Source organism: Leptinotarsa decemlineata, unplaced genomic scaffold, assembly GCF_025532065.1.
Source record: "Leptinotarsa decemlineata unplaced genomic scaffold, Ldec_3_MD MMD2_tig00026317_RagTag_RagTag, whole genome shotgun sequence".
NCBI classification, from domain to species: Eukaryota; Metazoa; Arthropoda; class Insecta; order Coleoptera; family Chrysomelidae; genus Leptinotarsa; species Leptinotarsa decemlineata.
The window spans coordinates 1,637,369-1,661,513 of NW_027412686.1; positions in this window are offsets into that span (position 1 = coordinate 1,637,369).

The following is a 24,145-nucleotide window of genomic DNA, read 5'->3' on the forward strand; positions in this document are numbered from 1 at the left end:
AAAATAATTTTGTATTTCTCAATTTTTACTTGAGTTCCTGCCAGCTGGTAATAAAGGTATGCATTTTGAGTTTTGAGGATCTTTTTATGACCATAGATATTGGCCATGTGTTCGATAGCACTTACTAAATCGTTAAGTGGAATTACTGAAGGATGGAGATAACCTAAGTTGGCAAACATGATTGCATTTTCTAAATTGTCAAGAAATGTTATCAAACTTTGGCAATTTTCTATTATTTGGCTAAAGGCCCCCAAGGATGCAAAATAAGAATATAGATTATTAGTTCGGTTACTGAGCTCTTCTCTTAGTTGGTTGAGTTCATCTCTCAATAGGATTTGATTATCGTGAAGTTCGGTTATGGTTTCATTGTAGTTTTTGATCAGTTTTTGATTAAGAGAAGTCTGTAGTTTAATTTGATGATTGAGAGAATTTTGATTTTCAAATAGTGTTTCAATTTGTGAATCGTATTTAATTTCGTCATCATGATCTAACGTTCCAAAAAGCCATTTACTTGCTATGCCTAGACCATTAATTAGTCCGCGTTTTTTGCGATTACTTGAAATTATATTACTCAATTTAGTTTTTGTAGTGGTTAGGAAATATTTAGCTTGATTAAACGAATCATTCAGAATGATCTGGTCCTTTTCCAATTCAGTTTTATTATTGATCGATATTATTAGTCTCTCGTAGAAAAATTCAATATTTCTGAGTTGCATTTTTAAGAGAGGGGTTTCAATATAATGTAAAAATGTATGTTTTGTTTGAATGATTCTTGATTTTCCGAGTTCTAGTGGTAAGAGTGGAGTGTCGAGTTGTTGAATTTCAATTTCTTGGCTGGTTATTACCTGGGTCATCATGAGAAGTCGAAGGGATACTATTAGGATCGGTGTGGTCCGTTCTGTCATCCTGTAAAGAACGTCGAGAGTGAATAGGTGGTTTTCTTATTTTCGATTTATGAATTATTGCTCCTGTTGTTGTTTTAATTTTGAGTCCTAAGTCTTTAGAAACTCGTTTTTTAATGTGTCTAGGTTTGGCTTTGTTACGAGCAGCTTCGCGATTTTGCACAAATACATCTTGATTTTCTGTGAACTCTACAGGGTCTTCGCGAGTCTCGTTTCTTTTATTGATGACACGTTCTTTATTATTTTGACAACGTTTCTGGATGTTCTCGTAAAGGGTAACCAACCTACTTTTCCTGTCATTTATGAAGTTATTGATTATATGTTCGTCCGTTAAGTCAAAAGGGTCTAGTGATTTTGTATTACCCAAGACTACATCGTAAGGGGAGTATTTTGTCACGGAATGGATTGACGAATTATACCCTATAATCGCTAGTTGGACTAGTTGTTTTATGGGTGTGTTGGGATGTTGTAGTTTCAGGACGCGAGTATTTTCAAGAAGCGATAGGTGAAATCTTTCAACGGGGCTATTACTGTTCGAATTGCGTGGGGTAGTAACATGAAGTTGAATTTTGTGAAGTTTGCAAAATTCCATAAAGAGTTCTGATTTGAATTCGGTTCCACTATCACAAGTAATGGAACATGGTACGCCAAAATGAGTGATGAAAAGGTATAGTTCTTCTATTACGTTCACGGTGTTGACGCTATTTAAGATGTATGCTTGTCCGTACTTAGAGAAGGAATCGAAGATTGTTAGAAATTTCGTCTGTAGAATCTGAAATACATCAATATGTATCATTTCGAAAGGTTTAGTGAGTGTGAGAGTGATGGAGTATTTTATTTTCGGAGGGTGTCTATCATATTTGGCTTGTTGGCAGATATCACAAGCATTTATATACCGGATGATATCCGTTTTCATATTCGGCCAATAATATTTATTTCTTAATGCTTGGAATGTTTCGTTTATGCCGCGGTGACAAGATTTACTCTCATGGTGGTATTTCAAATTTTTTTTTATCTCATCTGAGTTTGTTAGGTCTTTGACGAATTTCTTTGAAATAACCAAATGATAGGAATGATTTTTAAATGTATTTTGAAGTGTTCTTACAAGCGTTGGAATAAAATGTTCGATTGATTCTTTGACATAAATACAGAATAATTTTTTCGGATCAATATAATTTTTGAAGGTGTCAATAATTTCTTTCTCGAGGTTTTTGGTGAAGTTTAATGTCAATCGAGATTTTGAAAAGAAAGGTTTGCTTTTTATCATATAGAAAGCTTTAGAATCGATCTTTCTTATTATTATTTGATTATTATATGAATTTGTGACACTTTCTGTATATGGTATTTCAAGAACAGGATTCTCTGCATTTGAATGGACTGTTTCGTCAGTGGTAACCTCCTGCTCAACGGGGTTTTCGGGGATTTCTTGTATTTCTTCGTTGTTGGGTCTCTCGTCTGAGGGTTGACTATTAGTATTGTTCTCGATTGGTGGTGGAATTTCATTTGGGTCTATTCCTAATAAAGCATCCCGTATATAATTTTCAATTTCTTCATCGATGTCACCTGGATTGCAAATAATGGATTCGTTCTCAATAGCATTTATTTCAACACGTGAAAGAGCATCAGCATTTGTATTTTGCTTGCCACTTTTATAATGGATGTCATAATCGTACTCTTCCAACTTGAGCCTCCAGCGAATAAGTTTTGAATTGGGATCTTTAAGACTAAACAACCATTTGAGTGGTTTATGGTCGCTTATAATGTTGAATTTCCTTCCAAATATGTATGGGCGGAAGTATTTGGCAGCCCAAACAATAGCTAAAAGTTCCTTTTCAATTGTGCTGTAATTTATCTCAGATGGGTTGAGTGTTCTTGAGGCGTAAGCTATTGGTAGGTCGTTTCCGATTTTTCCTTAGCTCAAGACTGCTCCAATTGCGAAGTTTGATGCGTCGGTCGTAAGATTAAATGGTTTGGAAAAATCTGGGTACTGAAGTATTGGGTCGTTAGTCAAGATATTTTTGCAAAGTTCGAAGGTTTCCAAAAATTCAGGATTGTGTTCGATTTTTTCACCTTTTTTTAAACATTTTGTGAATGGTTTAGTGATTTTGGCAAAATTTTTGATAAATCTCCTGTAGTAGCCTAAAAGTCCGAGAAAGGATTTAATTTCTTTTGCAGTTTTTGGCAAGGGGAATTTTTTTATGGCTTGTATTTTCTTCGGATTCGGTTTTATTCCATTTGGAGTGATTACATGTCCAAGGAATTCCACATCCTTGCGGAGAAATTCAGATTTATCGAGCTGAATCTTCAGTTTGGTTTCTCTGAGACGTTGGAATACTAGTTTGAGGTTTGCGATATGTTCTTCGAGGCTGGAACTGAAAATAATAATGTCGTCCATGTAAACTAAGCAGACTTTTCCTTGAAGATTTCTTAGGACGTCATCCATCACACGTTGAAATGTAGATGGGGCGTTCCTCAAACCAAAAGGCATGCGCAGATACTTGTAGTGACCTTGCTCAACGCTGAAAGCAGTTTTCGAAACTGAGTTGGGGTCCATTTCAATCTGGTGGAAGCCAGATGCCAAATCTAGTGTGGAAAAATATTGGCAACGTCCAAGTTTGTCCAGAATGTCGTTAATGTTAGGTAAGGGATACCGGTCTTCAATAGTTTTTTCATTCACTTTCCTGTAGTCTACCACAATTCGCCACTTTTGTTTACCACTTGCGTCTGTCTTCTTCGGGACTACCCAAATTGGACTACTCCATGGGCTCTGACTGGGTCGTATTATTCCGTCTTCTAGCATTCTTGAAATTTGCTTCTGCACCTCTTCTTTATGAATAAAGGGGTACCGATATGATTTCGAATGGACCGGGACTTCGTCCGTTGTTTTAATTACATGTTTAACTTGATTTGTAAAGGAAAGTTTCTCATTGCTTTTATGAAAAATATCAGTGTATTCTTTACATAGCTTAATAATTGCTTGTTTTTCTTCTAAATTCAAGTGATCGACCCTAATTAGATGTTCTATATTTTGTTTTAAAGTGATTTTTGAATTTTCAGGCAAAAAATTTTCAACGTGGAAAAATTCAAATTTTTCTTTGAGACACCCTGTTAAAGGAATTACTTCAATAGGTGTTTTTATTACTACGGTAACTCGTGTATCAGTGTTGTTTATAATTTCTGTCTTTGCAAATCCGTGTTTCGCTGTAGATAAGGTTTCCGGTAAATAAAGAGTGTCAAGTTTCATCTCGGGTATAATGACATCGCCCTCATAGAAATTAACAGGAATTTTAATAGCCGCGATTTCATGTGAATCCACTGAGATTGTGAAATGTTGTCTATTCAACTTATAAAAAATTGGAATGCATAGATTTTCATTAATAAGTTGGTTTCTTTTAAAATCAATAGAAAATTTTAAATTTCGAATATCGTTAAGGCCAAGTAACCCATCAAATTGATTATGAAATTGAAATAATATGAAATTTATTTTATCGGAAGATTTAAATTCAGGAAAGGCCGGTATTTTGGCTCTAAATAAGGATTCTTTCTCGCCGATAGCTGTTTTGATTTTCGTTGGATTTTGGTATATAAATTCTGGAAAATATTTTTCTGCAATGGCTGGATTTAATATGGAGTTCATACTACCGGTGTCTATTAGTAATTTGATAGGCGGATTTTTGATTTCAATGAACGGTAGGTCGGTTGAGTGGGCATCCGAGAAAATCTCGTTTATATAGGGGGATCGGTTTGAGATGTTGACCAAAAATTTTCATCCGGGTTCGGTTGAGAGGGTTCAATATCTTTTTCTTCGATATTATCGTAGTGTGTTGGATATTCATAATCATAGCCTTCGGTATTACCGCAGTATATATTTTCGTTTTGGGCAATTTGATTAGTTTCGTCAAAATAGTCATCATTTTCGGGTGAGGTTTCTTTACTGTCAATTTGGTAAAGTTCCTCAGATTGGAAATTTTGAGGACCCGTGGGTCTAAATTGATTAAATTTGGGAATATTGGAAGTTTTATATGTATTCCTTGAAGTTGTTGACATTGGTTCTGGATTATAATTCGGAACGTGTCCGGTGGGCTTAAATACATTTCTGGGGGGACCGAATACTTGTCTATTTGTCGGATACTTTGTGACAGTGGGTCTAGGTTGGATCGGTATGGGTTTACTAGGAAATCTGTTTGGGTTATTTTGAAAATTCTGAAAACTAGGTGGAATTTGGTGGTTAGGGACTGTCTGCGTGTATCGCTGTATTGGGGGGTTTGATTGATTCGATTGGAATGTTCGAGAATATTGCTGTGTATTGGAAATGGGGTTTTGCAAATAGGTTGTTTGCTGTCTAGGACGATCTGGGGTATTTTTCGGTAAATTGTTTTGGTTACTGAGTTGTCTAAAATTATTTTGTGCATAGAAAAAGTTTTCTTCTTCTATCATATAACTAATAGCAGTTTCAATACTGTCCGGATTTTTAAATCTAACTGTTTGTTGTAAGGGAGCCGGGAGATTTCTTATAAGAGTTCTCAATGACATAACTTGATATTGTCGCCTATAAATAATTTTTGTTGCTTCATCCATTTCTTGAATGCTATAAGAATTTATTCTTTGAATCAAATGACTACGAAGAACTTGTAGTCTTTTTGCAAAATTTAATGGTTGTTCGTTTTTGAAAGGTCTGGCTACAAGAAGGTCTTGTTCTAAACACTCCAAACTTCTCTTATCTCCAAAACATTGAATGAGCGCCTCTTTAATTAAGGCCCAGTTATTTAACTCTATTCTACTTCCTACTAAGAGATTGGCTCTACCAATTAATTTTGATTGAATGACCTTCAGTAGATATTGCTTGAAAATAGGATCTGTTGAATTTGAATAAGTAGAATTTAGAAAATCGCAATTTGAAATGAACTGACTTAGTCCGTTTTGATTGCCATCGTATGGCGTAATCATATCTACATATAATCTAAGCATACTAACGTTAATTTGTTCTGTGTTTCCGTTAGGCATTGTTTCTTCTAAAACCACAGTAGTATTAAAGTTATTTATTAAATTTTCAATTTCTGAATCAAGATTCATCAAAATTTTACGTTATTATTCAATGTAATATCCTATTCAGGATTGGATTTGAGAATCAAGAAAAAATACTTATATATTTGCCTAAATCTAATGTTTTCCTATTCAGGGAAATGGGTAAAAAAGGAACTCGGTACTTACTTGTACTTCAGAGCTGCTTTTTGATGTGATCCTTCTGCTTCCTCGTGTGAACTCCAGAGGTAGGTAGTAAACGCCAAAGAGTTGAAACTCACGTTCAATTTTCGGAATCGGACCCGATGCCGTGAACTTTGCGAAAACGAACTGCGAAATAATCCTACAGCGACTGCGCCAGTTAAGTAACTTTGAAGTCGAAAACCGTTTTTAAAAAACAATTTATTTTATTCAAAATTACAATATAAATTTCTAGAGAACTTCTCACATCGAGATCTGCAAAATGAATGAGTAAAAAGTTACGATGATAATCGTTTCTGGATCCGGGGTGGGAATCTGCAAGCACTGCATTTCCTTGGATAGTCTGCAAAATCTCTTCACATAACTTGCACTGCTGAACGATAAGCCAGCAGGAACAGGTGGAGGTATTGGTCCCAGTCTCTTTGATGGTCAGAGACTACCTTGGACGACAAGTGGCGTTCCACCATTAAATCGGACTGTGGATGTAAGGCTGTGGTTCTGGTCTTTCGGATGTCCAACAGGTTACATATTTCTTGGAAGAGGTTGGACTCAAAATTTCTGCCCTGGTCCGAATGCAGCTCCAATGGGACACCGAATCGACGTATCCATTCCTTTACCAGGACGTCAGCGACGGTAAAGGCTTCCTGGTTAGGCAGGGCATAGGCTTCTGCCCACTTGCTGAAGTAGTCTATGGCTACCAGTATGTATTTGTTCCCATGGTGGGACTCCGGGAACGGGCCGGCGATATCGATGGCGATTCTCTCGAAAGGACTACCCACGTTATACTGGCGCATTGGAGCTTTCGGTCGTATCCTAGGTCCGTTACTGGCAGCGCATACAGCACACTTTCTGCACCAGCCCTTGACGTCGGCCTGACAATTAACCCAGTAAAACCGTTGTCTTACTTTCTGGAGGGTCTTCGTTACTCCCAGATGTCCTCCAGTGACATCATGGATTTCTTTGAGCACCTTCCGTCGTCTGCTCCGAGGTAACACTGTCTGGCACCTTTCTTCTGCACCGTCTTCAGACTCCAACACCCGCTTCTCCCCGTTTTTCAAAGTAAGGTAGTTCCATTGTGCCCAGTAGGACTTGACCACTGGCGAATAACCTGCTACCTCCTGCCACGATGGTCTTCGATTACTTTTCTTCCATTCGATGACTAAACCAAGATCTGGGTCTTTCTCTTGGTCTTTCTTGATCTTATCATCCTCCCAGTTGTCGTCTACAGCTGTAGTTCTACAAATAGCTGCTTTCTTCTCTTCTGCTCGTCGACAATGTGAGCAGTCATCGGGGCAAGGTCTTCGTGATAGGGCATCTGCGTTTTTATGGCTAGTCCCAGCTCGATGTTCTATTTCGAAGTCAAATTCTTGTAATCTCTCAATCCAGCGCGCAACTTGGCCCTCGGGATTTTTGAACTGCAGAAGCCATTCGAGAGTTGCATGGTCCGTTCTCAACAGAAATCGTCTTCCATACACGTATTTGTAGAAATGCTCTACACCTTTGACTACTGCCAACAGCTCTCGCCTGGTGACACAGTAAATACCCTCTGGTTTACTGAGCGTTTTGCTGAAGTAGCCATTAACTTTCTCCTGTCCATCCTGGATTTGACAGACTGCTTTAAGTCCCACGTTGCTGGCGTCCGTATCCAAAATGAACTTTCCATCAGGTAGGGGATAGCTCAAAACAGGAACGTTGATCAAAGCTCTTTTCAACTTCTTGAATGAGTCTTGGCATTCCTCAGACCACTGGAACTGGATCTGCCCTTTTGTGAGGCGGGTCAATGGTTTGGCGATGTTGGCAAAGCCCAGCACATATCGGCGGTAGTAGGTGCATAAACCAAGGAAGCTCCGAAGCTGATGTATGTCTTTTGGAATGGGCCAATCCTTAACTGCGTTGATATTTTGTTCTTCTACCGCCACTCCTTCCCCAGAGACAACGTGGCCAAGGTAACAGACTTCTTTCTGGAACAGATGGCATTTCTTGGGACTGAGTTTTAATCCAGAACTCCTCAGACGCATGAACACCTCCTCCAGATTTTTCAAATGATCGTCGAACGATTTTCCGACCACGATTATATCGTCAAAGCCCGAATGGCATAACCGTGAACTGCCACAATCCTGAGCCGATGGTGAAAGCTGTCTTTTCTCGATCTTCTGGGGCCAATTCAACTTGCCAATATCCACTCTTCAAATCCAAGGTTAAGAAAATTGTGGAGCCGGCTAGCGTGTCTAGGGTGTCGTCGATTCTTGGAAGAGGGTAGCTGTCTTTCTTTGTCACGTGATTTAGTTGGCGATAATCCACGCAGAACCTTGTCGAGCCGTCCTTCTTCTTCACTAACACGACTGGGGAAGACCAGGGGCTGTCAGAAGGTTCGATGACTCCTTCTTTTCCCATATCGCTGACCATCTTATCTGCCTCTTCTCTCTTGGCAAGAGGGAGTCTTCTAGCCGATTGCCGGATTGGTCGGGCATTCCCAGTGTCGATTCTATGCTGAACCACATTCGTTCTGCCGCCTTTTCCTTCTCCAATATCGAAGATTTCCTGGTACCTCTTGACTAACTCCCTCAATTTAGATCGGTGAGTTGATGGTATGTCTTTGGAGGAAATGTCAATTAACTTCTCCAACTCTTTAGGCAAGTTGTTGGCTTGGCTAACTGAACTGCGTACACTCCGTATGACAGAGGAAATGGACGAACAGTGCCCCAGCATGGTTCCTTTCTTCAAGGTCACGGGAAAGTTGTTGACATTCATGACCCTGACTGGCACAACTTTATCAACACGCAACAGGGTCTTCCCCAGTGCGATTCCTCGTCCAATTTTCTCATCGTGTATCTTGGGCTCGAACATTACCACCTTGTCGCTGCTCGCACTTCCATCCAAGCGAGCCTCCAGGATAGTTTCAGCCCTTTCTGGTACGCACACGTCTTCAGCCAACAGGACCCTGATCGTCTCTTCGCTTCTTCCATGAAGCACCAACTCTTCTCCGCCGACACGTAGGACGCCGTCATGGAAATTCAGCTCGAACCCTCTGGAATTCATTATGTCCATTCCAATGATTGCGTCGTCCTCGATGTCCGCCATCAATGCACGATGTTTCAATTTAGTGCTGCCCAACACCAATTCAATTAGTAGTTCTCCAATTACAGTGGCTGGCTCCCCTGTTGCGGTGCGTAGCTTCCAGCTTGACGGTTCAATTTTTGCCGGTGTTTTGGCAAAGGTTGGCCCGAGAATGGTTCTCGTCGCACCTGTATCTAGCAGCATGGTGCAAGGCTCGTTGTTGATGAGGCCGTCTACGAAAACACCTTTGTCTTGTCGTTGGCGAACGGCAACATATGCGTTTTTTACGGGGGCTTGCTGGGTACAGGTCGACGATTGCCCCTTCTCATTGACCCCCACTGGTTTTCCTGATTTGGTGTCGATTCTTTGAAAGCTGGACATTTGCTACGCACATGTCCAATTTTCCCACAGTTCCAGCATCTTATATGTTTCCTCTCAGGCAAAACTTCTTTCATTACTTTTCTGATGGTGGCCTTAATATCTGCAGGCACTTGTTCATCTTCCTCGATAGCTCGAATTCTGCTCTGGCTCTTGCAGGATTGTTTTGCAGCCTCAAACACCAGAGCGCTTGCCAGTGCATCCACGAGATGTTTGGGATGAGCTAGCGTCAAGGCCTGCCTCGTTTCTTGGTCGCGAAGTCCATCCAAGAATGCCTGAACTGCTAACCGCTCCATTACATTTTCGGGTGTAGCAGGATATGCCAGACGGACCAATCGAGCTATGTCGGCTTCAAACTCCTGTAGGGATTCTCCTGATTTCGGGCAGCGGTTCTTCAGCTGTGAATGGTAAACGTGCTCTAGGTGGGCCTGTCCATACCGCAGTTCAAGATGCTTTACAAGTTGGTCATAGTCTTCCTGTTCCTGGGCCGTGAGGGTTTGCAGGATATTCGTTGCTTCTCCACGCAACGCCAATGTTAATGCTACCGCTTTTTCTCCTGCATTCCATCCATTCGCTCTGGCCGCAGCTTCAAATTGTCGGCGGTAATTTGCCCAAGAAGTTTTTCCGTCGAACTAGGGCGGCTTCATGGAGAGCTTTCCTGGTTCAGAACTGAGTTTGACATCTTTCAGTTCCGGAATTGAGTTTTCAGTAACCGTTTCTGTGGGGTGGCAGAATTAACAATTTTGTTTTGCAACTTGCTAATTGTTTTCTTTATCTCGCTGATTTCTGCTTGAACTCCGCCTTTGATTTCTTCTACTTCTGTGTTCATTTCCTTCCTGATTTTATCTATCTCTGTCTCAATGGTTCCTATCCTTTCTTCGAGTGGGCTCGCCACACTACAAAGCTCTTTCTTCAAGCCTTCTGCATTCTCAAGAAGTTCTTCCTTCAAGCTATTCGAATTCTCTAGAAATTTATCTTCCAAACTTTTCGAATTTTCCAGAAGCTTCTCCTCCAGGTACTTCGAATTTTGTTGAAGTTCATCTTTTAAACTCATCGAATTTTCCAGAAGCTTCTCCTCCAGGCACTTCGAATTTTGTTGAAGTTCATCTTTCAAACTTTTCGAATTTTCCAGAAGCTCCTCCTCCAGACTTACCGAATTTTGTTGAAATCCATCGAGTTTGCTCATTATTGAACTCCAATCACCCCCAGAAACTTCTCTCTCTCTCTTCCAATTCTTGCTTCAATTCGGCGACTTTCGAGTCCACTAGACGCACTTTTCTTGAACACATTTTAACTCTTACTGTCTTTTTTACTCAAAACTGAATATGTCCACTTATTTGATGGAGTCCGAAACACTTATTTATTTTCATAAGTCTATTTTTCGCGAGAAAGGTCTATCAGTTTATGTTTCCGTCGTCCGGTACTGTCCGCTTCGCGAAACACAATGAATCACCAGTCTATCTGCGCGAAACTACGAAAGTTTTATAGTCAATTTCACCGTAATACAAAAATTGTCCACCAAGCGATCACAAATTTATTTAAAAAAATCCACTTCTGATCACCAATCGTAACAAGTTAATGAATTAACTGTTTTAATCAAATTTATTTTTAACAATATTTCACTATCACAACTAATTTATATAGAACACTTAGTAACTAACGCTTAATTTATCTTCACAATTAGATTCCTTTCTTTAAACGCACGATTCACTTTCTAAGTACAGACTACTTCTCGGGACGGAGAGCGACCATTTTATATCGTCAACGAACGCTCCGGATCTCTCTCTGGGGATTTCGGGATTCATCCACACGTTTCCGCTGTTTCGCGAAGAAACATGCGTTTGCTGACTGGGACATCGGTCAGGGCCGGCTTCAGATACATTACAGTATCTATAGAAAAGAGAAAAATCTCCAATCTTCTGGTTATCAAGGTTGCACATAATGTTCTCGTCTTCAATTAGGTGGATGGCTTCTTTCTGGATGGAAAGCATCAAAAGATGCTGAGGTGTGTACAGTTTTCTGATTCGGAACAGTGTTTCAAGCTTTTGAGAGCAGCCTTTGCCATTCCAGCGACATGATTGTGCCAAGACACATTGGTGTACATTTACAACCCCAACAAACTTATCGAAGCAGAAAACGGAATTGTCTGACCTGACTGCAGAGATACGCAAAGTGAACTCCTATTAATTGAATCATTTCTATGGTAAAAAAATTGTGGACCGAAAGGATACTTTTGTCTAGTTTTCCAAAATTTGAATCACAAACTGAGTGTTTAATTCAACAAACCAATTTTAGAAAGTCCTACGTCAAACCCAAATAAATTCTGAAAAAGGGCGATTTCTGAAAGCTTATGTTTTATGTCTCAAAAATAGATATTTTTTGATCATATTTCGATGTATTCCTTCAGAAAATTGAGTGAGTAATATTTGTTTCAATTACAAACACGTTTGATGAAAGGTACGAAACAAGAAAAATTTATAATTGGCTGTGCTAATTTTATCAGTTCCAATATATCAATTTGAATTATTGTCGATGCTGTTGCCCAATTTGTGTTGTAATTCGTAAGTAATCAATATGGAAAAGAAGCCTAAATTGAAATTTTCAATTTTGAAATAATTCTTATCGTGGGGTAAGAATTGAAAAAGTAATTCAAATTTGCATATATAAGGTTTTTCATTAGGCACTTGCTGCTTTTAAATTTAACTGAAACATGGTGTGAGATTTCTTATTTGTTTGAAAGACCTATTGATGGCATTGTGTGTGGAATATAACATCGTTCATATGTGTGCAACGGTTTCTCTTGGTGGAGCGCATCTGAAACGTCCAATTTTCCATGGCTCTGCGGCATAAATCAGGCTGAATTTCACACACCACTTCTACGTGAAATGATCATGCCCTCAAATGTCTCGTGCAGTTTTTCCTCTTGGAATCACATGTCGTTGGTATCCAGATCATCAATATTCATCGACCTATAATGCTCGTCTTTGACAGTGATGGCCTGGTCATCGCCGTTCTCGAAAAAATATGGACCGATGACGCCGCCAGCCCAAAATCCACACCAAACAGTGACTCTTTCGGGATATATTGAATTTGGATCTCACGTGGATTCGTATCGTCCCAAATTCGACAATTTTGTTTGTTCACGTACCCATTCATCCTGAAATGGGCCTCATCGCTGAAGATGAGTTTTCGATGAAAATTAGGGGCACTTGCCAACTGCTCCACAGCCCATTCAGCGAAAACCCGTCGTTGTCTGTGGTCGTTTACCTTCAGTTCCTGGGTAACTTCAATTTTGGATGGGTGCAGGCCCAAGTTACGACGCAAAATTAGTTAAGTTATGGTTTGCGAAAGGCCAAGTTCTTGTGAGTGACACGAAATCGACTGCCTCGAATTATCGTGCACACTCTCAAAGACAGCGGCAATGTTTCCGGCAGATCTTGCGTTTCGTCGAAGTACGGGTGTTGGTCGATCGTTCACTGAGCCAGTGGACTCAAATTTATCCACCACATTGCGAATAGTCCTCTCAGTAGGACGATTATGGCGACCGTAAAATCGACGAAGCGCGCGGTACGTGATGAAATAATTTTATTATTTGCACGTGAATGCTATATATATATATATATATATATATATATATATATATATATATATATATATATATATATATATATATATATATATATCATATATATATATATATATATATCATATATATATCAGTCAAGCTGATGGAAAATAATTCCATGAAAATCGAAAAATAAATAGATAAGTACTCTTTGATCATTCCCATATTGATTTCAATTTAAGAGCCACCGGTATACAGCTGTTGCAGCCTATTGGGCATCGTCAGTACCGGGCAGGCGGTCCTCGATTGAAGACAAAATGAGAAAAAAACCAAGAAAGTAATTGATAAAAATAGCTGCGTAAACGCAAGCGAAACATAAGTGGAACCACCATTGGTGTGACACCCAAGTCAACTTGCCAAGTTTTTATGTCAGTGTTGGTGGTTTGACCAATCAACTTCCTTGGCTTTTCTCATTTTGTCTTCAATCGAGGGCCGCCTGCCCGGTACTGACGATAGACCAATAGGCTTGAAACAGCTGTCTACCAGTGGCTCTTAAATTGAAATCAATATGGGAATGATCAAAGAGTACTTATCTATTTATTTTTTAATTTTCATGAAATTATTTTCCAGCAGTTCGACTGCATTACCTTTTCTAGATTTCATATCATTTCTAGAAACATGTGGATTCGTTTTCCGATGGCATTTCAGGTTAGCTTCCCAAATTTCTGCTACCGCAGTTGTCGGTTGATTGGTCAAACCACCAACACTGACATAAAAACTTGGCAAACTGACTTGGATGTCACACCAATAGATGGTTCCACTTATGTTTCGCTTGCGTTTACGCAGCTATATATATATATATATATATATATATATATATATATATATATATATATATATATATATATATATATATATATATTCATCCATGGTGATTTGGCAAAATAGACTGATTAAACGACAACTAATTTGACGGATGTAGCTTCAACAAGATGGCCGTTATCAATTGTCAAAGTTTGAAAGACCTTATATTGATCGTTATAATACATATAATGTATAAGAATTTCAAAAACTTTCCCATTTTATTTTTTGAAGGTGCTATTCATTTCAGAATTCTCAATAGTAAATTGTCAAACTCTTTAAATTTCTTTAAACACTCCGTTGATCAAACGATCTCTACAGCTACAACGAAGGTAATAATATACCTAAGAATGTGTAAAATTGATTGTGTTTCCATTCGAGAAAATCATTTTACAGTAAATGTCCATTTAGGTACGATCTTTCTAATAAACTTCCAATTGACATTGATTGATTTACGTACTTCTGAGTCTCGTTATTAAATTTCTGTTTCAAAAATAACTCCCAATATAGATGGAACTTATTCATGCGCTCCGTATTTTTTTTGATCAAATAGGCACATTCCACTTATCATATATAGGTATTCGGGTTGTCATCGTAACTGTGTGTGACAAGATAGTTACCGCGCATTCAGAATCTCGTTCTGGTACTCTAAAATGTGAATTTAATATATTTATGCTAAACCTGAAATACGATGTCAACTCATATGCTAATGAATCGACACAATTATATCACAGGTTGGTAATTTATGAATATTACACAGAATGCGAATTCAAATCAACATCGACAGGTTGGTTCGAATTAAATTGGTAGTTACGGATACTTCAGGAAAGGCGTAGTTTTTTTCTTGGTAACTTCCATACTGTAACTCATTGGGTATGAGGTTATGGAACTCAATTATTAAGCTACAATTTATTTCGAAACAGATTTCCAATTTCTTTGCGCACTATTTTCAAAACAAAAACAAGGCAGTTCAATAGGGAGGGATTGATGGCACCATTTCTTCTGAACATAAATGATGCTAAAAGCCCTCTGTTGCGAGTTGTAAGGCAAGTATACTTTTCCTAACTATAGTTATAAGTATAGTTTTCCTAATAAAAATACCTTTATATATTTCGTCTTGAATTAATGTCAGCGGTAAAAATTCATACCATAGTTAAGTTTAGGGTCGAATTGAATATCAGACTTGGAATATTGCATTGTTGCATATAATTCATTATAACATTAAAATCAGCAGTTCAAAAATAACTTTCCAAAACGCTCAAAGGTGCGAACTCGTTTCCTCCTTTTCATAAAAGAGGATGTATGCATCTCCACTCACAAGCGATTTTGGTGAAATTGGTGACATGTATGAATCATTGTGTTCGTGCCACGTGCCAGTATGAGGATGTCTGCAAAATGCTGTATAATCTCCGCTCTATGGAAACCCACTGTGATTCGAAAGTGCATATAGATTATAACGACAAGGAGTCACATTGTCTGCTGCATAATTGTTCATATCTAATCCATCTAGAGAAAATTCGATGGCAACATTTAAATTGCCTCTAAATCTTTCTGTCAGAGAAAATCTTTTAAAATGAATGAATAAAATACGGGAAAACTAATGGATCGATAGAGACTTTGTACATTTTCTTCTTTCCTTGCAACTTGAACACGTCGTTAATCTCCGTTAAGGTCGGTTAAGGTTAGGTTAGGTCTTGATACGCATGATGCGTCTTGATACGCATGACCCTTGAATCGAGGGGAAAAACTCTGAATCTGACTTTTTAAGAAGACTGTATTCACTGCTCTATAAAATGAATCTTCTAACCACAATTCCTTGATAACCTCTGCGAAAGTTATGATTAAAGCACCCTCCGTACTAGAAATATTAGTATTGATTTCTTCCATGTACTCATCCTTTTTCAAATATTTCAGTAACCATCTCGTATTCGATAAACATTGAATTACACTGCTCATGAAACAGGTGTTGCCTATTAAGCCCAAGGGTTTTGACTGAGGAATGTATCACTGATCTAATTGTGTTGTAGTGATGATTCTTCCCATCATTGGACCAACGGAATGAAGTTAAATTTCTTGAAACTGAATCAGATATATCATGGTGGCTTCTTTGAATTTGTGAGAGAAAGATAATTCCAGAACATGCTTATTTTCCTCTGTATCTTTTGAGACAATTGGGAAATGATTAATATGCTTACTCCAGTTTGCAGTGTTCATAGAAAATTTTGATTTGATGAGGAATAATCGATCTAATTTTTGAGTAGACGGAAGAGTACCCAATATCGATGTGGCATTACCCCTTTGAATGGCAATACTGATTCTTTGAATTAAAAATGAATAGGCTTGGTTGTCATTGGTAGAATTCATCATTCTTCTACCAATTTCTTTCAACAATTCAGAAGCATGAGATCCAAAAACACCAAAGGTTTCCATAGCAACAGGAAAGAAACAGTAGGAACTTATCAAAGTGGAGTATTTCCGAAATTTTGATTTTTCGGCAATCATAGCAGCTGCACCAGTGGAATTAGACGTAGAGGCAAGGTGTGAAGCTGCATCAACGCCAAGGGGTTCAAGAACTGAAGCTAGAGCTCTTTTTATGAGATCAATAATGGAATGATGTGTTGAAAACCTGCCTGAACTAAATGTACAAATTAGGCCATGGTAACCATTTTCTTCTACAGTGAATCCACATCTGCATTTATGACTAACACAAATTGAAGAACGTAGCTGAAGACCTATCGAAATCCTAAAAGATGCGTCATCTAAGACGATACCCAAAGAAGCCACGGGAAGAGCATTCAGACAGGCACCAGATTCTTTGGACATAACAGCTTTGAGTCTAGCCATTTGAATATCGGAACGTTCAGCTGACTCAAGAAGTTAATTATGAACCAAATTGATCAATAGATAATCCCAGGCTTTCTGACACTTTTTATTTTCTGGTAGAGTATTTTTCGTTTGAGATAACCATTTATTTTCACCATTCAAGTAATACGCATCAGAAATTTCAGACAAGAATTTGGAAAGAACGGAGTTGATCAAATGACGAGAACTGTTATAAGAGGAAAGAAATGGTGGCAGTGAGAGGGATGAGGCTAATCGAATACCCAAACCACCAGAGTCAACTGGGAGAGTAGCTTGATCCCAAGTGATATCTTCGAATTTATTATTGGCAATTTTTTGTAAAGATTGGCTTAAGGTAGAATCGAATTCCTGTAACTCCTTTTGACATATCCAAGTTGGACTGCATCTCAGAGTATACAATAATTTGGGAATAGCTTCCTCATGCTTGAGGAAGCTATTGTACAGCAAAACACGTGTCGCGGGTTTTGTAAAAACTCTTTATAGTGAAAATCATACAATAAACTGTATTGGTTAGTTTTTTCAATATTGATTTTCAACAAGTATCGGCCAGTTCTATTCAATTTTGAAAGGAGACTATGTTAAAAAATAAAAATAAAATCTGAAAAAATGTCTTGTATCTTCGGGTCATAAACTTTTCAGACCACTCTCGTACAGTTGAAGATTTCACAATAGTTTTTCTCAAGCATATATCCATTGCTGATGTTCATTTTTGATAATCCTCGCTATATAAATCTTGTAAGGAATAATAACACCAAAATTACACTCATTCTTTCGATCAAATGATCAGCAACCGGTGGAATTCTAACGGAAATACTTTTCATTCACTATTGAGAAATGATTATACGAATATTAACTTCAGATTGGTGTTATAATGAGGTGAATTCTAATGATTTAATAACTGTTATTATGGTCTTCGAGAAATGATCCATCGATACAGGCAATTACTAATTGAATATTATCATCAAAGAAAAAGGCAAATTCATTTCCACGTAATGATACTTTTTTTGAATGATATATAGAATATTTTTATATTATCCAGACTATTTTCTTCTTTGCATTTCAATTTTCTGCTGTCCAATTCGAGTATAAAAGTTATCATTTCTCTGTAGGACTCCAGAGAGAATTTGAATTCAGTTAAATTATTAATCCTACTGAAAATTTTAAGAAAGGCTAAAACAGAAATGAAGAAAAATTGCCAAAAACAGATATTGAGGAAAGGTTGAGACGCCATTCTCAAGAGAAAGGAACAAATGGAAATAATTGAAATTATTTATTGAAAATACAGGAAAGTATCGGCAAAAAAAGTCATTAGTTAACACAGAAAAAATTGAGCAAACATCATTAGGCAATGATTATAAAATGTAAGAACGTTCATGTGTAAAATAAACAAATAATCGTGATTGAATAGAACTGGCCGATACTTGATGAAAATCCATATTAAAAAACTAATCAATATACAGTTTATTGCATGATTTTCACTATACTCTCCAACAGGTTAAGTTTCAAACCTTTCTTCTGGAAATGGAGGGGTTTGTATTCATGGTTGAATTCATGCCCCTCTGAAATTAAATGACACCCATATGTGGAATTTATTCCATTCTGAAAATTATATTTGTGTTCCTTTATGCAGGCTTTGATAAAAGTTCAGTTTCAGAAAAATCAGGAGTCTATAAATTATCGTGTGGATCATATCCGATGTTTTATATAGGTCAAACTGGAAAAACGTTCAAAGCCCGCATAAAGGAACACAAATATAGTTTTCAGAATGGAAAAATAAATTCCACATATGCCAGTCATTTAATCTCAGAGAGACATGAGTTCAACCATGAATACAAACCCGTCCATTTTCAGAAGAAAGGTTTGAAGCTTAACCTGTTGGAGAGTATGGAAATAAACAAATTGAAACACTCTCAACATTTTATGACTGATCAAACTGAATTGAATAATTCGCCATTATTGAATCTGTTCATTTGCAGGTAAAAATAGGTATATTTACTGCTATACTTTCGAAAAATTTATTGATATTGTTGATGAAATCATACCTGACCTTTTCAGGTAGATTCATTATTTAGGTAGACGAGTAGGTACTCGGTTAGAGTATGAAATGGTTGTAATTTAGAAATAACTCTCAGTTTATGCTTGAGGAAGCTATTGTATAGCGAAACACATGTGCGGTTTTTGTAAAACCCTTTATAGTGAAAATCACGCAATAAACTGTATTGATTAGTTTTTTAAATAGTCGTGATCTGAAGTGAAATTGAATTAACAAATAAGTTTACAATTGGTGAAATGTCAAACATATACAAACAACAAAGATAAAGATCTTCGAATGATAAATGGCCGATTTCTGATATTCGATTCGTCTTATTCTTCACTTTGGCGATTTCACTGTCCCCTACTTTCGTAGATGGCTTTTTCCATATTCATCGTATCTCCTCCATACTAGCTTATATGAGTGAATGCGTCGCTGTTCAACATGTACGCGTCTTCTTTCTCTTCAAATTGAAATTATTTATTTCCTCTCATAAATGAATAATCCAACCAGAGTTGAAATTTCGTGTGCAATGAAAATGTTTCTGCATGAATACTGTCGAGGAACGTTGAACAAACAGTGTAGGGTAGCTGTCTATATTATTGATATATAATAGAAATAAGATTGGCCCAAGTATAGATCCCTGGGGTACTTCCAACTGGATCTACCTCATTTCCGATGTTGAAAACCAATAAACATCACCTTCGTCAAATCTGAGCGAGACACACTGCATTCTGCATTCAGGCCTTTTAGAAATGCATACACAGAAATTTTGGAGAAAGCTGGAGGAATATTAACTGTTCTGAATTTTTTTTATGTTGATAATTTAATATTTTTTTCACCAAGAAGACAGGTAACTCGTGATTCCATCGATTCCCGAAGACCTCTTGTTCCTTATTTTCCGACTGACAAGATCGAATAGTTCGCTTTCAATGAATGTTTTCAGAAATATAGTGTGTGACTAGAAATCTTCAGGATTAGTCGGATTGTCTAGATGCCTTAACGAGTCTCAACGATGTCTTAAACGAGTCTTCGTTCGAATGATTTCAACTTCGTACCACTTGATGTTCTGCTATTCCCGATAAGTATGTTTCTTGTGCTCGCTAATGCGGACTTTCAACGGTCGCTTGGGTAATAATAATAATAATAATATTTATTCATCCATGTTGCATTAAAAATAGAATTAACATCTTAAAGATAATGATGAATAAATTGCAAATCCACTCAGGGTTTAACCAATCACAATTACTCACGTAAAAAATTGTTATAATAGCTAAAAAAAATATAATAAAATATCAATGTCATACATTCCCGAATTGATAGACAAAATCAAAGGTTACAAAGAAATTTACAAACAAACAACCACATACAGACAGATCACGGAATACTTGTTTGTGAAGATAACAAATATTAAACTTTTACACATTATATATAGGTATTGATGAACTAGGGAGATACAAATATTGAATAAATTAATAATATGAAATATATAAAATACAATAATATACAGGTAATGAGTAGAATGCAGAAAGGGCCAGATTGATATTTTAGTAGTGCGAGGTTCAAAATTCATGATTTAAAACTGTTTATCTTTTGTCTTGTGTTATTGGATCAAATTAAATTATGAACACTCTCTCTAGGTAAGTTCTTTATAAATCTGACTATTAGTTTACTTTTGGATTGGTTGATATTACGTATCTGTTGAATATTCGAAGGTAAGCTGTTGTATAGTTTTGGGCCCAAGTATTGATGACATTTCTGGCCCACCGATTTATGCACACGAGGACATTGGAACTGCTTACGATGCCTACTACTATAGTCATGGGTAAGTGTCACTAACTGATTCTTGCGTTTATGTTGTCTTATGTTACAGTTTTTGTAATACAATTGTCTTACAGTATCGTCCCCAGCACTGTACTCTGAGACACACCATATTCTTTTGAAATCACTATGTGTTTCATCTATTCTGACACATTGTGTTCGATTTTCAAGGTAGTTTTTAAATAACAGTAGACAATTGTTTCTTATTCCAATTTTTTCCAGTGTAGATATTAAAATGGTGTGGCTCACGGTATCAAAAGCCTTTGCAAGGTCTACGAAAATGACAAGACATGGTCTACTTTCATCTAAGGCTCCATAAATATGATTTGTCAGCTCAATAATGGCATCTTCCGTTGATTTGCCCTCTTTGAAACCGTACTGCCTATCAGATAGAAGTTTATATTTATCCAGATAATTGGATAACCTGATTTTTATCTGATCTTACTGAATTTCGATATAGACTGATATAGAACTTGCGAGTAACTTGCATTGATTAAAATATGAGTACGCTGCTTTCTTTCAAAAAATTGTTGTACACCTTGTACATATTGATATAGTAAAAATATCTCAAAAAACACCTCCGCATAAGCAGTGTTATCTGCATACACAATCTAATCAACAACAAACGTAGTTTCCCAATGGATATAATACATGCTCTATTTTCGAGTCTGTGCTGCACTGAACCTCCTAAATCTAGCTTTACAGTAAGCTGAAATTATCTGTGACGATGCAGAATAAAAGAAGTAGAAGGACTCACATACTCACACATACACACTCTTTAAATATTCCGTATTTTCCAATGCTGGGATGCCTTTATGAAATAATTATAAAATATACCGTGAATTATGCTCTCAGATTATAATATAATTGAAAAAAGATTTTGTGTAGGAAATCGAAGTTTTCTTCAAACTTTTTTCATTTTTTTTTCACTTTCCGCAATCTGAAAAACTTGAAAAAAATGTAATGGAGAAATTCATATAGATGTAAACTTTTTAGTTCACCCTGATAAGTTATTGCAAAATTCAAAGTATTTTTCAAAACAAAAAAAGTTCTATTTATCGTACATATTTAATAATTAACTTATTAAGGAAGAGCTATAATATACACAGATACTTATCTTAACGTTTCGAAGGCTAAAATCTGCCTCCGTCTTCAGAATTGGAAAAATCTAATGAATCTTGCATTTTTTCATTTTTCATCTTCATGTTTGGGAAAACATGTAAAAAACAATATTTTTGCATAGGTACTTCAACAGGAAGTGGTCCAATTATGGCTTCCATATACTAGGCCAATCGGTATACTACTGAATCATTGAAACCTTGTACCCGTAAGAAAATCGGTTTATCCAAAAAATTCATTGGTACCTACCTACTGACAAGTTTTCATTAATTTTTTGTCCTTATTAATTACCAAGACCTGAAGTGTCACTGCTTATCAATTTGATATATTCTTCCCCAAAATCAACAGTAATTTTGAATATTTTTCTCTCGTTAGAAATTATTTCAACCCAATTTTATTTCTGAAGACACTGTGTGTTGATTCAGGCATAATTGAATTCGCCACAAAACTAATAAGGGAAAATCTGCAATAACACCGAACATAAACTCCAGTGATAAAATCTGTTTTGAAACACGTTTATATACCTATAAAATCCATTACACCTTTGAATATATCACGTTAGAAGTTATACCTCATTAAACGTTAGTGTCAATAAATCGAAAATGAGATATACACCGAGTCACGAACTAAGTTTTTTAACACCAGCCGGAAATACTGGATATCAATCATTGGCCGAATAACTATTTCTAATTTTCACGATGAGTAAAACATTTTTGTCATTTGGTCATTTCTTTCAAAATAAGAAGCGGTAATATTTATTTATTATTCATTGATTTTTGTCAACTCGTTAAAGATCACTTTGAAATAAAAATCATTAACATATTTTTTACTTTGGCTCGAAAGTATGTTTATAAGATCTTTCATTTCGTATATACGAGTACAAGTGGCTCTGACTTGTTATTCGTTGGCTAAATTTATCAATTTTTATGCGGTAATTAATTCAGAAGTAATGAAATATGAATAAGATGAAAACCATTGAGAATGTGCAGACATGAAAAGACCTTCCTCTTTTTGAACAGAACAAAATATTGTCCAATAAAAAAGCATTATTTTAGTACATTTCAATTTATCGAATAAGCCGTTTCTGAATAATTAGCAATTTCATATTCTCTTTAAAAATCTCAATTTTTTAAGGACAGAACACAATCACTACAGGAAAATCCTTAAGGTGCTCTAAGAGCGGTGCCTGTGGAAAATTAGCGATTCACGTTGGATTTGAATCGCTGAACATTACATTCATTTCTTCGATGTTCCAGACTATCAAATAAACGATTGGAATATCATCAATTCAATTGTATTCAAAACGGACTTCAGTTTATCCCAATAGTCTCTAGGAATGACCCGTCAAGTCACCTGATATAACACACTCATAGGAATTCGTGACATCTGAAGTACACAACACAACTGCAGTCTATTCCAGAATTTATACAATACGAGTAGAATAGAACGGAATTGACAGGAATGGAATGGAATGGAATGGAATGGAATGGAATGGAATGGAATGGAATGGAATGGAATGGAATGGAATGGAATGGAATGGAATGGAATGGAATGAAATGAAATGAAATCCATGAACACGCATGAAGAAGCTATTTTATAGCATGAACACGTGTTGCGTTTTTGCAAAACTGTTCAGTGAAAATCTCACAGTAAAGTGTTTCTTGAATATATTTCGTGTGATATCCATCTCAAATTCGTTCCGACTTTTGTGAACCAGTGTAAAATTTCGTATTTTTCACGTATGGTGAAATTTCGATTTTTTTTTCAATTTTGTGATATCAATCTCAAATTTGCAAATAAATAAACATTATCAACTGATGAGTGTTTCTTTATAGTTTTCAATTAAAATTGAAAAAATGGAGTAGAATTTCATATTTCTCAAATAATTCACACAAATCGAATAAAAATGGATTTTCTATGTTATCAAGTTTGAAATATCATCTCAAATTTATTGCAAATATCTAAAAAACTTTGGTAATTCGATATTTTGTATGAATTTTTGAATATATTTCTTATTTGAATTCGCTATCGCCGATATCGGCAAAGTTCTATTATAGTTTTGGAAACTAGAGTAGAATTTTGTATTCCCCAAATAATTTTCACAAATCCTCCATAAAATGATGGAATCTCGTAAATTTCCTTCAATTTGGTATATTGAACCCAAATGCGTTTCAAATCATTTCTAAATGGTGTCTGACAATAACCACATTTTATATGATTCGTATTGCCATCATATCCTCTTGATTTCACTTCTTTCATTGATCCGAACCGGACCCTGGTTATGAATTCAGGATGTAAAATTCACATTTTTACCTGAAATAAAAA